The sequence below is a fragment of the Pollachius pollachius genome, assembly GCF_949987615.1.
Source record: "Pollachius pollachius genome assembly, chromosome: 6".
In the NCBI taxonomy this organism is placed as follows: domain Eukaryota; kingdom Metazoa; phylum Chordata; class Actinopteri; order Gadiformes; family Gadidae; genus Pollachius; species Pollachius pollachius.
This window is the reverse complement of record NC_136939.1, coordinates 10,215,282-10,229,816: the sequence shown is the minus strand read 5'-3', so window position 1 is coordinate 10,229,816 and position 14,535 is coordinate 10,215,282. Positions and strand designations below refer to the sequence as shown.

General features: G+C 40.6%; 1 long non-coding RNA gene across 1 annotated transcript in view; it reads right to left on the bottom strand.

Annotated features, from left to right (window-relative positions):
• LOC307077260 overlaps window positions 1–2,731 on the bottom strand; it is a 43,861-nt gene extending 41,130 nt beyond the window's left edge. The window contains exon 1 of the long non-coding RNA XR_013811927.1: window positions 2,648–2,731. This is a non-coding gene — a long non-coding RNA (uncharacterized lncRNA). The remainder of the gene's footprint in view (window positions 1–2,647) is intronic.
• Between the last annotated feature and the right edge of the window lie 11,804 nt (window positions 2,732–14,535).

Sequence of the window (14,535 nt, the reverse complement as noted above, 5' to 3'; positions counted from 1 at the left end):
CTTGTAATGTTTTACTATTTCCTAAGTTTGTAGGAAATGGGTCTTACTGTTTGCGAATGGTTGTGCTTCTCTTAACTGTGGACCTTCTTAATCCAAAAATATTTCAAGTATTGATTTAGTGTATAACCCAAATGTTGATTTTAAATACATAGGTAATAACATTTAGTGATGTTGAATGGTATGTTGCTTGCATTTTGCCTTAAATGTATTATTCCTTAAATCTCTTTTATAAAGCAAAAAAACAGATCTTGCTATAAAGAATTCAGTATTTTATTGCTATCATTAGTGTCAAACATATTTCTCTCCAAACAACATTCTCTAAATCGTGGTCAATTTGAGATTTTCCTTCATAAGTTATATAAATAGTACAAAGCTATAATACTAACAGTTGACTTTTTATACTAAAAGCGTTCCTATAGAGCAACGTCTCAATCCAGTCTCAAAGTTTAAAATCAGGGAGGAGATGCTGTCACTACTAGGCTTACATATAATTCACATTCCTTATATGTAATGATGACTGGGTCTATGGTGCACTGCAATGTTATGTTGAATTCCTGCACTGATTGTAATTAACCATGTTTCCAATGAGAGTGAGGCCAGCTTAAACCTCACGTGATAGGATTCGATGCAGGTCTCGTCCATTTACCAGTAACACAATCATTCATTTCAATCATTTTCAAGGCAAGGGCATTCCGGTTCTTACCGAAAGACACACAAATAACCAACTTAAGTCCAAGAAAAATATACCAGTCCATGTTCCCAGTACTCTTAAGTGGCAAAGAGTGCAGCCTCCTCCTATTTCCTGAAACTAAGCTTAAGTTCCTGCTGACTTTCTGAGTTTCTGTTTTCTCTCTGAAAGGCACCTCTGTCAGTTACATGGCTGTGGCAGGCCTGCCACTAATAAATTACTGGAATCGGCCAAGCTTTTCCTTTCACTGCTCGCACACACCAAGCAGACTAATTTCTATCTGTGGGGAGTGGGCTTGGTGGGGCTCGAGGAATAGGGAGAAATCAGTGGTAAGGGTCAGTCAGGCCAACAGCTTGACACGTTTTCACATTGCATGGACAGACAAACTACTATAAAAAGAAAGAAAGAAAAATAATCATGCACAGATTGATGTATTTTATTCTATTAATAGATAATACAAAATAATACATTACGATGACCAACCAACCACTAGACTGTAACTTTGGCTAACTCATCAGTATAACATAAATGTAGCCTAAGGTCATCTATGTCTATACCAATTATTCAGTAACGAATCAAATTACCATCATGGGTACACAAACTTGCAAAGAAAAATGTAAATACATCCCAAATGAACCAGAAAATTGGTGGACATAAAATAAACTATTTCATTGTCAAGAAACATGCAACAATTGCAGTGGCAACTTAAAATGTAGTACTGTAAAAGGGTGTGTAAAAGTCAGGTGATTGTGACAAAAAAAGTACAGTGCAATGAGTACACGAGGAATACATTTCCAATTAAAATTTGTTTTCTATATGATTTATATTTCATAATAGAGTAGACAGCATTTTTCTTTCAAATCAACAGCCATTTTAATGGTCCTCATCAAGACAGCTTGAGGTTGAGCTATTTTCTTAAATTGTGACCTACTTGCCCAAAATAGTGAACTAGATTCTGCTGCAGACGTAGTTGGTGAGTATTTTTACAACATTTTTCGTGAAAATAGACCAACTAATTTGTCCTCATGCATGTTGTTGCGTAGGGCTATTTTAATGGCTAATTTTAAACCCAGCACAAACAGCCTCAAGCACACAAGCAGTTCTCGTGTACCACTTCTCAAGGCGGTTCTCCACGGTATATAAAGTGACGAAGCGGCTTGGTGACGAAGCGGCTTGGTGACGAAGCAGCGGTACTGCAGCAGCAAATCCAGAGAAATAAACCCAGAGGACCTATGAACTCAGTAACCCCTTTTTTCTTTCCTTTTTTTTGCAACACTTCAGGCTTCACGGGGAATTCGAGTGCAGTAGCTTTGGAAGAGTCTGGCTTGTGTCTGAAGGCGGTTGGAGAAATAGGTTGAGATCACACTGTGTAACTGCGCCGCTTCAATTAGCAGAGTAAGCGGGCTCGGCGAATTGGCTCGTAAAAAGTATCCTAAAGCAAGGGGGCTGTTGCCTGAGTGCTGAGGCAGGCGCATGTTCCACAAAGTATCCGTGTCATGCTTAAAGAAAGTTTAGAGGCCCTCCTCCGGTCTTACGGCTGTGTTAACTATCATTCCCTTAACACCCTACGCCGCCACCCCCACCCCCACCACCACCACCACCACCATCGACCCCAGAACCCAGCCACTCTTTCTTACTTTAACCCAATGAAACGTTGACCCCGTTACCCCACCACCAAAACCGTTCAGTAGCCTTTTTCTGTAAACGTCAGCCGCAGACGTGTGCGCTTAGTGCCACTAATATTTCACAACTTTATGCCGACTTGAATTTCGGGAAAAGAGAGTGAGAAAGAACGACGGGAGGCAGAAAAAGTCTTGGCAACATGTGGACGGAGGGCAAAGCAAAGTGAACAAAGAACAATGTTACCCAATGACAACAAACCAACGCATATATAGCTCCTGGCACTTGACCACCACAAAGACGGTCGAAAACCGACCCAACAATGAGATGACCACTGACCTGATTTGAGCGCCAAAATCCAAGAGCGAAAGAATCCTCTCTTCGATGTGCAACCCACTCCGCTCTCCTGCGCTCCAATATGCTGTGCCCCCCCCCCCCCCCCCCCCCCCAAAACCCCCACACCTCCCCCCGCCCACCTTGTCCAAAACACCCGTTGGCTTAGAGGGAGTCCGAGGAAATTGAGAGAGATAAAGATTCAGAGAGAGAGAGAGAAAGATTTAGAGAGATAATGAGCAATAGGGAAAGAAAAGAGAATGCGAGGGAAAGGTAGAAAGAGAGCTACAGAGACGGAGGCAAGAGTGCAAGAGCAAGAGAGAGAGTGAGAGTGAGAGAGAGAGAGAGAGAGAGAGAGAGAGAAAGCAGAAGAGCGGGAGAGAGCGAGAGGTAGAGACGCGATAGTCCCAGTGTGGAGATAGTGTGGAAAAGTGGAGAGAGACTCGTGCGCGGCGCAGCTGTGCACCCAATCAGTAACCCCTAAAATCCACCAGCCCTCTTCTCCATGGGTGTCTGCAACACCGCAGAAAAAAAGGCACCGGACAAAAGTGCTCCTCTTACACACGTTACACACACACACACACTCACACACACACACACCACACACAGCGAGATAAAAGAGAGGGAGAGAGATGGGAGGGGGGGAGGTGGTCTGAAAGAAAACAAGTGGGCTAGTTAGAAGAGCAGCTGGAGAATAGGAGGTTCAAGTTTTCAGCATTTCCTCGAGTTTGCTGCGGAAAGTCCTCCGCTGGTCAATGGGGGAGGGAACTAGCAGGCGGTTCTAGCGATGCAAGCGAACGCTGTATAATCCCTCACCGGCTTCCCTCCATCGCCTCTATCTTTACTTTAATCTCTCTCTCTCTCTCTCTTTCTCCCTCTCTCTCTTTCTCCCTTTCTCTCTCTCTCTTTCTCTCTCTCTCTCTCCCTCTCTCTCTCTCTCCCTCCCCCTCTCGCTCGCCGGTCAGGCCGGTCTGTGACAGCCCCCCTCCCTGGGGCACTGGAATGCAAGGCACGAGTTTCAAGAGGCCCAGTTAGACAACTCTCAGAGTCACTGCACCTTGACCCTCAGGTCACACGCACTGCTTTTGTGTGTTGTCTGTTGGTTGTGTGTGTGTGCGGGCAATTGCGTGTGTGTTGTGTGTGTGTGTCACATGTGTGTGCTTGTGTGTATGTGTGTGTGTGTATATGCATGTGCATGTGTATGTATGTGTGTGTATGTGTGTGTGTGTGTGTGTGTGTGTGTGTGTGTGTGTGTGTGTGTGTGTGTGTGTGTGCACTCTCGCAATAGTGAACAGAAACACTAAATGTCGGGTTTGGTGGCTTTAGTAAGTCTGCAAAACTCCAAGGGTTTACTCCATCAGATCATATGACACACCCTGGCGGGCCACAGGATAAGCAAAGTCTCTGGCTCACTTAGAATCTATCCAGCCACGATAAGGCACACTTAACGGGATATTGATTCATATTATACGTGCACAACAACCGGCTTTGTTATAGCACAAAAGAAGGCGTTATGAAAAGAATGTGATAAAGAATTTATATTCCTCACCCTATCGACTCAAATATGGCTTTTGAATAAACAGTAAAGCCCACTACTGGTGTACAATTGAATTTAAGTTAAATAACTATTTTGGATTTAAAAGCAATTGCTTGCTTAACAATGATAATAGTAGCTCCATTGCAATGTACACAACAATCTTAAATAAATAAGTTCCTTTCATTCAAATAATATTTTCAGTGGTCATAAAATGTCATATATATATTGCATCATAGCTGGACATGATCCAACACATTGCATTTAATCTGTGAAGCTGTGAGTGCAGCCTGTGGATCAGGAACTCAGCGTTATGGCTGTGCTGCGTACGAACGCATTCCTAACATGAAGTGGTGTCCCTGCTCGGAAAGGTCTCACTGCTTTCTTCACTGAGCACCCAGAAATGTTGTCACCGATTTCAGCCGTACAGTAGTGATACATGAAATAACAACTGTACAATAATCATTTATATGGTTGGTGGTTTGTATATTCTACCTCTGTAGGACTGTTTGCAACAGTAGCGCTTAAGAAATGACTTCATAAGAAATTACTTTTTTTCATTGATAAATCCAACTTAACTTTAGCATGTGCCTTCTTGGTAATGCAAATGAACAAGAACATAACAAGGCAGGGAAAGCATAAAAGTGGCACAGATCCTTTTTTCTAGCAGCAGCCTGTGGCTCAGAACAGTATACCAGTGTTGCTCTCAGCACAGCAGACCTGTGCAGGATATCCTGTCAAACGTCGCCGGGCTGTTTCTATTCACAAACGTTTTAAAGGGATATCCAAATAGTTTGGGAGAAATGTATGTATTTCAAAAATGACTGGTTAACTAAATGCTATTTTCAGTTATATGGCTATTCCAATCAAGCAAAAACAATGTAGATGACAGGGAACAAAAATAGATATCTGACAAAAGGTCAAACATCATGAAGGTTTTTTCTTATCGTGTCGCTCCCCACAAGGCCAAATCAACAAGACCTTGGGTCTTTTGTTTTGGAAAGTTCTGTTAAGGTCAAAAAAAGCTTTTCAGGGCTGAAATCCTGTTGGCCTGGATCAGCTGAATAGGCCATGGATGTCATGCTAAACGACTGTACATGCAAGTATCTGACGCCTTTTTTAGCAAACAGGCTTCTTTTTGTGAGGATGGGAATTACGTTTACACCTGTACCAAATTGCATCAGTCATTTTTAATACGAAATCTTATTGCTAGTAGTCCGTCAGATTCAATCACAGTCTATCTGTCGCTGGAGAATTAAATTTGAGATGAAAGACTGTGTTCTCTAATAATGACATTAACATAAAAAACAACAGAGGAGGATAGTAGATATGTAATGAAGAATGGGAACATACTTGCAATATACTGTTAATTTCATTAAATGTTATGATGTAACTTTCCAAAACATTGCTTGTGGCCAAAAGTGGGGCTCTCCAAAGAGAGGATGGTTATTTGCCAGACACGATCAAATGTCATGCCCTACCAAATTAGTTTTTATGGGTTCAAAGTCTGCAGAAAAATTAAAAATTGTTACACTACAACAATTGTCTAACAAGTGCCAGGTTTAGCTGTAATATGGCTCGTCACACAGTGGGCATTTATGTATTCTGAATTCTAAATTCTGTTGATACATAGTGATACAATTTCTTAACCAAGTCAGAACTTACATAATGGTCGGCATCTAAGGTAGACTGGGTTTTCTGACAAATCAAAGATTGTTGGTTCAATACCCAGCTCCTCCTAGCTAAGTGTCAAGAGGCCCCTGAGCAAGACACTAACCCTAACTGCTTCTGACAAGCTGGCTGTTGGTTGACACTGCCGTTGGAGTATGGATGTGTGTATGAATATGACTCAGAGGCAATAATTGAAAGGCACAGAATCAGCCCCAGATCTAATGCCTCAGCAGATATGGCTACCACTTAAACTGCTACAACCGCATAAGAGACTGCTTATGCAGTTATCAGGAACATATGAGGAAGGTGAGAACTGTGGATCAACCGGCAAGTGGTGGCTTAGTATGGCTACCAGGAAACATTGATGTGTGTATGCAGTAATGTTCATGCATCAACTCATTATATCTTGATTGCACACTTTGATATAGAGGCAGACATATCAAGACTTTGATAATCAGTGTTATTTACTCCCCTGTCCAGTCTTGATGATGGATCCAAATATCAAATTGGATCAAAAGATTTGACCTTGCCATTACACACACGTCATGGGAAAGTAGTTCAACTTAATAAACACACGTATCCCCTTCCACTTCATGTAAGTTGCAGCAATTGTTTTTCCTCTCCAGCGTACAAAGAATCTTGGTGGAAACATTTCTCTTGGTTGCTGCTGAATGATAGTTGGATCAATGTAGCTACTGAGTTAATATCCCTTTAAGTGGGCTATTCTGGAGTCCATGAGGATGCTCAAGGCGTGGTTTCTTTTTTTTTTATTACAATTTCTAACGTTTTCCTACCATAGATGTTTCCTATGCAGGAAGGGCTGCTGTTCTTATTCGTCTCGTAGTATATATATTATGTGGACGTATCCCAAGCCTACTGCTGCCCTCACCAGGCCACATAACACATTGCAGTAACTGCTCACAGAGAAGGCTCATGCTTTGTTTCATCTGTAGGATGATGGTTGCCAAAACACTGCATAAGCAGAGGTGTCCTAGCTACACCTTTCTAGTTAGTACTTAGTTTCTTTCCTCTACAAATTACCTCTTTCATGAGATGTCGATATTGCTTATAAGTTATTTATAATTGATTTCTCTGTAAACCATGTCCAATTCATCCCTCCTTTGCAAAGACTAAATATTAACGTTTATATTCAACCTTTTAAGGCAAGGAGATATAATAGGATGCTGGTTTTTGGATTACTTTTAATGAACATTCCACTTACTGATCTATTGCACACCACAATGATCTTTAGCTCTTACATGGGTTATGTATGGTCAATATCTTCAGGAATTTTTCCTTTTAAAGCAAACACACCTGATTTTTGTATTGCATGTAATATATCATACATCATGGTGTATGTATACAATTAATATAACTCAATGTCTGCACAACCGTTTCTGGCCAGTGATATCTTTGCATTTAAATGCCATACAGAAGAACTGGGCTCTTTTTACCCATGATTGTTTATCTATTCTTGACTCAGCCACTCCTTAAAAATCCTATAAAACTTTGAGAAGTGTAAAGAGAGGTTACATGTTTTAATGAGTTGTCGAAAGAAGCCATGCTAAAATACCAGAGAGCAGATAATAAAATAAGAGCAGCCATCTTGTATGATCTTAGGTCATCAAATACCAAGATTTTATACCCCATCATTTTGTGATACATCCCAGGAGATTTCACTTTTTTACTTTGCAACCACAGCAGATTGCCCCTGACTGCGTATCTCAATTTCATATGATGCCATAGCTTGCATGAAATCTAGCACACCCTTACTTGACATCATTCCTACTTGATTTCATGAAGAGGTTTTTCGATAAAGCAGGACCCGGTATTGTATTCAAGATCAGCCGCTTCCTAGATAATGACACCGTCAGCTAACAATGGTTCAAGCTTTCCTGGAGAAGACAACCCTGGAGCCATATTTCAATCTTATCCAACGTTTTAAATAAAACAGAATGAACTTTGATCAATTATGTGTCAGAACGCAATGTTCAACATTTTCGAGCAAGGCACTTACCGAAAGCACATTCTTAAAAGTAACTTATGTCCTACTTTACGCATATTTGCCAACAGCGTATTGTGTCTTGGAACAAATATGTTTTCGCATTTTAGCATTTTCTGAATACCAATGTCAAGGGAAAACCAAAATCATATCATACCTAACCCTATTTTTGATTCATCTTAAAATGATTGCAGTTCTACCTTTGATCGAAACTAATAGGAAGGCAAACAATGTTGCCTAAAAAATAAAAATAGCTTTGCTTGATAAAAGCTACTGTAATTAACACGTTCTCGTTCTGGCCAGAATCGCAGCCCACATAAGTCAAACAGACAACCCCTTCATAAGCGCTTCCAGAATCCATTTTGCTGTCACATACATTAGTGAAGCTGTTGATATAAGGAAAGGTTTCTTGAGGACAGCCTCTTAAATGCCTCAAACAGCACTCAATCTCCCCCTTCTGCTGCCAAATGGCTCTGGGCTCCTAAATAAAGTGGGTCATGCCAAGTTAGCTGGCAAGAGAAACAATACCCTCAGTGAGTCCTTCAGCAATCTGGGACACATGTCGAGGCTGGTGGGGCGGAGGGTGCTAGGTGTTTAAAAAAGAAAACAACCAACAGTAGCTGAAGCTAATGATTTATGGGCTTCGTTTAAAATAAATGTTACTTCATATCTAATGTATACCTATTTCTCACCGCCAAGAGCACTGGTATGATTTGGAGTGTTTCTATGAAACTTGGAACCTGTCAAACGTTAACGATTGCGTTTACAATGCACCCTTTCTATTATTTAAAGTGTATGTCGTTAAAAGTGTGCTATAGGTTAAAGCCATCTTCTACTTGATATGGCTTACTTGTTAAATGGCCAATATGGATTTCCTGATTCCCTGACGAAGGTGGGCATGCTAGCCATGATACAGATCAATAACCAAAACAAAGACAAAAGCAAGCATTGACTTGACACTGGGCCTATGCTCCATTCATTCATCAAGAACATGCCTAAACAAAATTAGGGAAAGTTTTTTTAAGTGCATAGTTAGCACAAATAGTAACTCTATCCCCTTTAGTACTTAGGCGATCATAATGAGAACAGTTGTTGATTATCAGATCCCATGCTCAGTTCTCTATCCTCAAGGTAAAGGGAGGGGAAGTGTGCAAGTGTGATGCATCATGGCAGTGAAGAGCGTGCAATATCGGCCACTGGGCTCCCATTAACCAAACAGTCAGACACCTTTTGTTCGCCCACTGATGGAAGTCTTGCTCAGTCCAGCTGCGTCTCCATGGAAGTGGCAGCACAAGAGGCTTAATCCCACCCACCTTCCCACCCACCAAGTTTCCCATCGCACAAGGGATAGGCTATAGCTCCACTGTTGGAATGGAGCCCGGGTGGCATTTTTTTCCCCTGCACAACCTTTATCGGGCCATTATAGCACAAAAGCATCAGGTAAGGGAACAGAGTGTCATTAAACCCTAAGTGACAGACATAGGGTCCACCAGACTTTTGCTGGAAGATGCGCCTATTAATTAACATGGAACATGGAACCATGGCAACATGGATGCCTATACACATGTAGTCTATATCTAATCTATAGAACACTGCATCATAACTTCACATCACTAATCATTACCGTACATAATTTCCATTCAATCTTGAAAAAACTAAGTTAACTTGAATCTACCAATATTGTAAATAGCTTCACTACATCACATGTATTACATTAATCATGTTATTTGTGAAGGTTAGTATCTCCTCCCCTCAGTGATAGTTGTTTTCCTTCAGCTTATGATTTTAATGCAATGTTTAGGTGTGGGTATCGTTAATGTTTTGTGGATGTCTGCCACCCGAAATCAACAATTCTTCTGCAGAAAGACCAACATGTCAACCTTCTCTAGGAACATGTGTGATCTCTCTTGGCTGATGGTATCTCCAGCAGCAGAGACAACCCTCTTACTGGGGGTAGAGGAGGCCTTTACACACACGTATGAGAGGGCTTGGTCTGACAGCAACCGATAAGTGTCCCTCCTGTTCCACCTCTATTGAATAACGGCAGATATATCTATATTTTGAATATCGGCATACATCGATATCTGTATTTTTTTATTACCAAAATCGGTTTCGGCCCATAAAATCCAGTATCTGTCAGGCCCAAGAGAATATCCCCTGCTCTAATTTAGCTGATTGATTTAGTACATGCCTTTGCGATTCCAACTCATTGTGGCGGCTAATTGCACAGCTAACCACAGAAATAGCCCGATGGATCAGTGGCAGACGTGACGTTGCTTGCCGCAATTCTTTTAGCGTCCAGTATATTTACTGTCCCTATATGGACGCTCATTAACTATGGATTTAAATCAGAAGAGAATGTTGTTGACTTTCACAACGTTAATCATAATGTGGAAAAGAAGAGTAAACACACCCAAAACAAATAAGTAGAAATATAGTACCTGCATGAGTAGAAACACCAAAGAGTGGCTTGTTCTGTAGGCAATATGATTCAGCATGTTTAAAAATCACACATCACCAACTACATTAAAGGGGACATCTCATACCACCAGGTGTGAGTGTGATTAGCCATTACAAGCAGGTTTGAAAATGTGCAGCATTGTGACATAACAGGTTGGCGTGTCCATCTATCCGTCACACATCTAGATGGACACGCCCACCTGTGATGTCACAATGCTGCACATTTTGAAAACGGCTTGTAATGGCTAATCACACTCACACCTGGTGGTATGAGATGTCCCCTTTAACTCTAAAGGTCAGAACAACCCTAGCTCCACACATCTCATTCTGCCTTCCATCTAGTTCCTCTGACTTTTAGAAAAATAACACAAAGGAAAACAGCTACACCATATGTTTCTTTAACATTCTTCCGCCAGACAATTGGGGCATAGAAATAACTTAAAGCTGACATTTTAAGACAGACAATGGACAATAATCATACCTATCCTGTGTAGATAGAACAAGCTACAAATAATCAGAACACTGAAATTCAGGTTTGTGTTTGTTTTTAGTAAAGCAGGGGATAACACAAGTGGCAATAAAAAAACTATATATATCTATATATATATTAGGGTTCTCCCGAAACAATTTTATAGTGGTGCTGCACCACCATGTTACATTTTAAAATTGGGCTGTAGCGACGAAGACATTGAATTTATTTAACGTTTTAATTGGTTAAAACACATTCACGTTGAAAAGCCAAACTGCCATATCACGTAAGTGCTGTGTGGAGGAGTCTGCTCTACTCCAGCGTTGAATTGAGGTCTGTTTTTTATATAATGAGTGGTTATAAATGGCGCTGCGTACTCGCCATGGTTTTGAGCAGTGCTGGAAATGATGGCACAGCTGTATGGCGATACCGGTGTTTGAGCTTTCATTTGAAACACAACCAACGTACTAGTTCCAGTGAAGACACACTGCTTTGAATGTATGGGGGTGGTTAAAATGATCATAAAAGTAAAAAGGTGGTTTGTACATTTTGGTATAAGGTTCCAATAAAAATGCAACGCAACTCTAGCACTATTCTAGAGCAATCGAAGAAATGCACTATTGTAGATGGCGGAAGACATAATATTCCTCACCACATAAGAAAATAAAACTTTAACTGGAGTATATTACCATGGCAGGCTGTTAATATTATCAAAGCTAGCGGTGGAAGAAAGACATTTTACAATTGATTTGGCAAAGGACATGCCAATACTGGGACCAAGAGTAGAAACAAGGGGAGCAACCAAATTTGTTAGGTTTTAAATAATGGATTGAGAAGATTTTTTTCCATTTGTAAGGCCGCGTTCACATTGTACATTGGAGGGTGTGTCTGACGTACGGGGGACATAATCTGATTGGCCGACGGATCCGTCGCTATCTGAAAAGTTGAACATTTCTCAACTTTTTGACGCAGGCAACAGAGCCGATGGAACGGATTGACCCACAATGCACTTCGAGAGCGCCCCATGCAAAAGTCAATGAGCTCCGTCGACGGACGTGTACAGTCTGTAGGCGGCGTAAGTAACATCAGTGACCTGCCGGCTGATGAGATCCATAGTATTTATTACAATGTTACATTTTTTTTATAGGTTACTTATCAAGGTGTATCTACTGCCTTGTATTCTGTCTATTGTATTTGCCCTGTTACGCATTTCAATGTATCTTGAAAATGAATATTAAGACTGTAAGTGAATTCATCATATCCGGCTTACTGGAACAGGCCCCTTGATATTTAAATAGCACAAATGTTCATCCGAGTTCAATTATTGTATTTTATTCTTTATCTAGGATAAATGAAAAGAAATCATGACAATTACTATTTGTCTCCAAACCAAAGAAAATGCTTTAGCTGCTTTGATGATGGCTTTGCCATCAGACTTCTGCAAACATAACAATTGCATTGCTAGGAAATAAGTAGAACAATTTTAACGATTATAATGATTAACATTGTTTGTAGCTCAGAAATAAATAAAGATATTTATTTAGTATAGTCCTATTAATTTCCTAGCAAAGAAAGGAATGAGGAAAAAAGCAAGCTACTGGAAAACAATAAGAAATTAGTGTTTAGATTGAAGGCAGTCAGCGAGGACTCTAGCTTGGAGCAAAAATGCATCGTATAAATTTGCTTAATCTATATAATAAATGAATCACTATTATACCTTCAATGCCACGTGACATTATATCTATCCAATAAATAAAATACCTAGCAAATAAGTAAACTACCTTGCAAAGCTTAACTACATGAAACACATGGCCCTTAGTTTCAGGGTCCACACAGGCAGGGGCGTAGCCATGTGGGGGCCAGGCCTGTTCAGAGGTTGGCTACCCCGCTGGCCCCCACAGTATAAAAAAAATAAAAATAATCCTGAACGGTCTAAAGAAAGCTTAAATATATGCATTATTAGTTTGATCTCACTTTGACTTATCATTCTTATTTAAAGTGTTATAAACCGATGCTATGAATAAATATTGCACTTAAAATCCCCCCGTTCACAATCAAGTGCCACCCCAAAGATAAGACTGGCCCGGGCTGGCCACCACAGTAATAAAATCCTGGCTCATCCCCTGCACACATGTCCCTCATCATCTCCTGATGTTACTGAGGTGTATGTGTACAATTGTTGCCCGATTATTTGTACAACAAAATAAAGATGCGTGAGTTACATGGATCAAGAGAGGAACGGGGCCCACAGAGACTGCTTTTGTATAGGGCCCAGAGTTTTTTGCTACACCCCTGTTCACCTGTAAGATACCTGTAAATCGCTTGTGTCTCCCTCCATTTATTAGCAAATACACAGACAGCAAATGGCCATGTGGACAAAATAAATTAATATTTTTTTATATGCTAGTCTAAGGTCAAATGTACATTTAACTTTACAGGTAGACACATTCACCGCAAAGAAAAGGTTGTACGGAAAACGGATGGGCTCAAACAGCATCCATAAAAGTTAACTTTAGAAGGCTGGCAAATCCCATGGACAACAGTACATAATCTAAACAGTATAAGTTCTATGGTTACTTGGTACTGGTAATGGCTAACGTTTCATCTGATCGATGGCCCATTAGGAGACGCGTAGCGGCTTAAGAGCGCTAATGGTTTCAAAGCAGTTCCAGGCTGAAAGGGGGATTTGGGGGTAGCCTACTCACGACTCGGTTGTCACTCGGGGATGTCTCCAACGGTCCAGGCGGGTTAATAGCAGCAGATGAATGATGATTTGGGCGTGTTTGTATAGAATTGAAACAAGAAGCAAACACAAATGGTTCAGTTGCATCCAAAGCACTCAAACGAAGTGAAAATAAAGCAAAAGGTGAAAATTCACGCAACGTTCTAAAGAAAAGATGTAAACACCCAAATCAAAACACCAAAAACAGCATCGTGTCTCCCGCAGCCATCCACCGACGGTCATCTACTATGCAAGCTATATCCACCAGTATTAATAGAAAAAATATATGAAAACTTATTCTTGAAAATAAAAAATATCCCCATGTAAACTCATAATAATGAGAAGTCGACATTGCGAGATACAAAGTGTCCATGTGTTTACGCGCAATCTTCAGAGGTGTCTTCTTCCCGCACGGTGCGGCCAGTGGCCACACCGTGCGACGGATATGCAATCTTGAATAAGCTAAAAATGACAGGTGACTTTTGTCAATGTTAAATGTTAGATAGAATAAATACAATGTATTTTAATCAGTACATCTTTGCCGCTAAACAAATTACAAAATGGTTTTAAAAGCTTTCACCTGCTAACTAATCAAGAGTTGGTATGTGTTAGCAGTTTTTTTATATCCTACTAATTATAGGCTACATAGGTTACCTTAACGTAGTGCCTTGAAGACCTGTCCTACGTTATGATGTGCAAGTTATCCTTAGTCGCTTTTCAGTTGAGGGAAAGCGACACAAAACTGGATTCAATACTGATTATTCTCAGTGTACCCACAAGTTGTTACGAATAGGCCTACTTACACTTTCAGGTCTCGCTGAGTATAACGTTTTCTATCATTGCTATGGTGAAAGATATGGACACTGCTGTCGCTGATGAAAAAACATGAGCGACCTTAATTTCATTCTAGTTGAAAATCGCATTGTAAGATTGTGTCGGCATTAAAATGTATACATGTGTTGCCATTCTTTCATTTCACCATGTCACCTGGGGCCGCCATCAAGCTTGCGCATGATCTCACTGTGTTCGTGTCCCT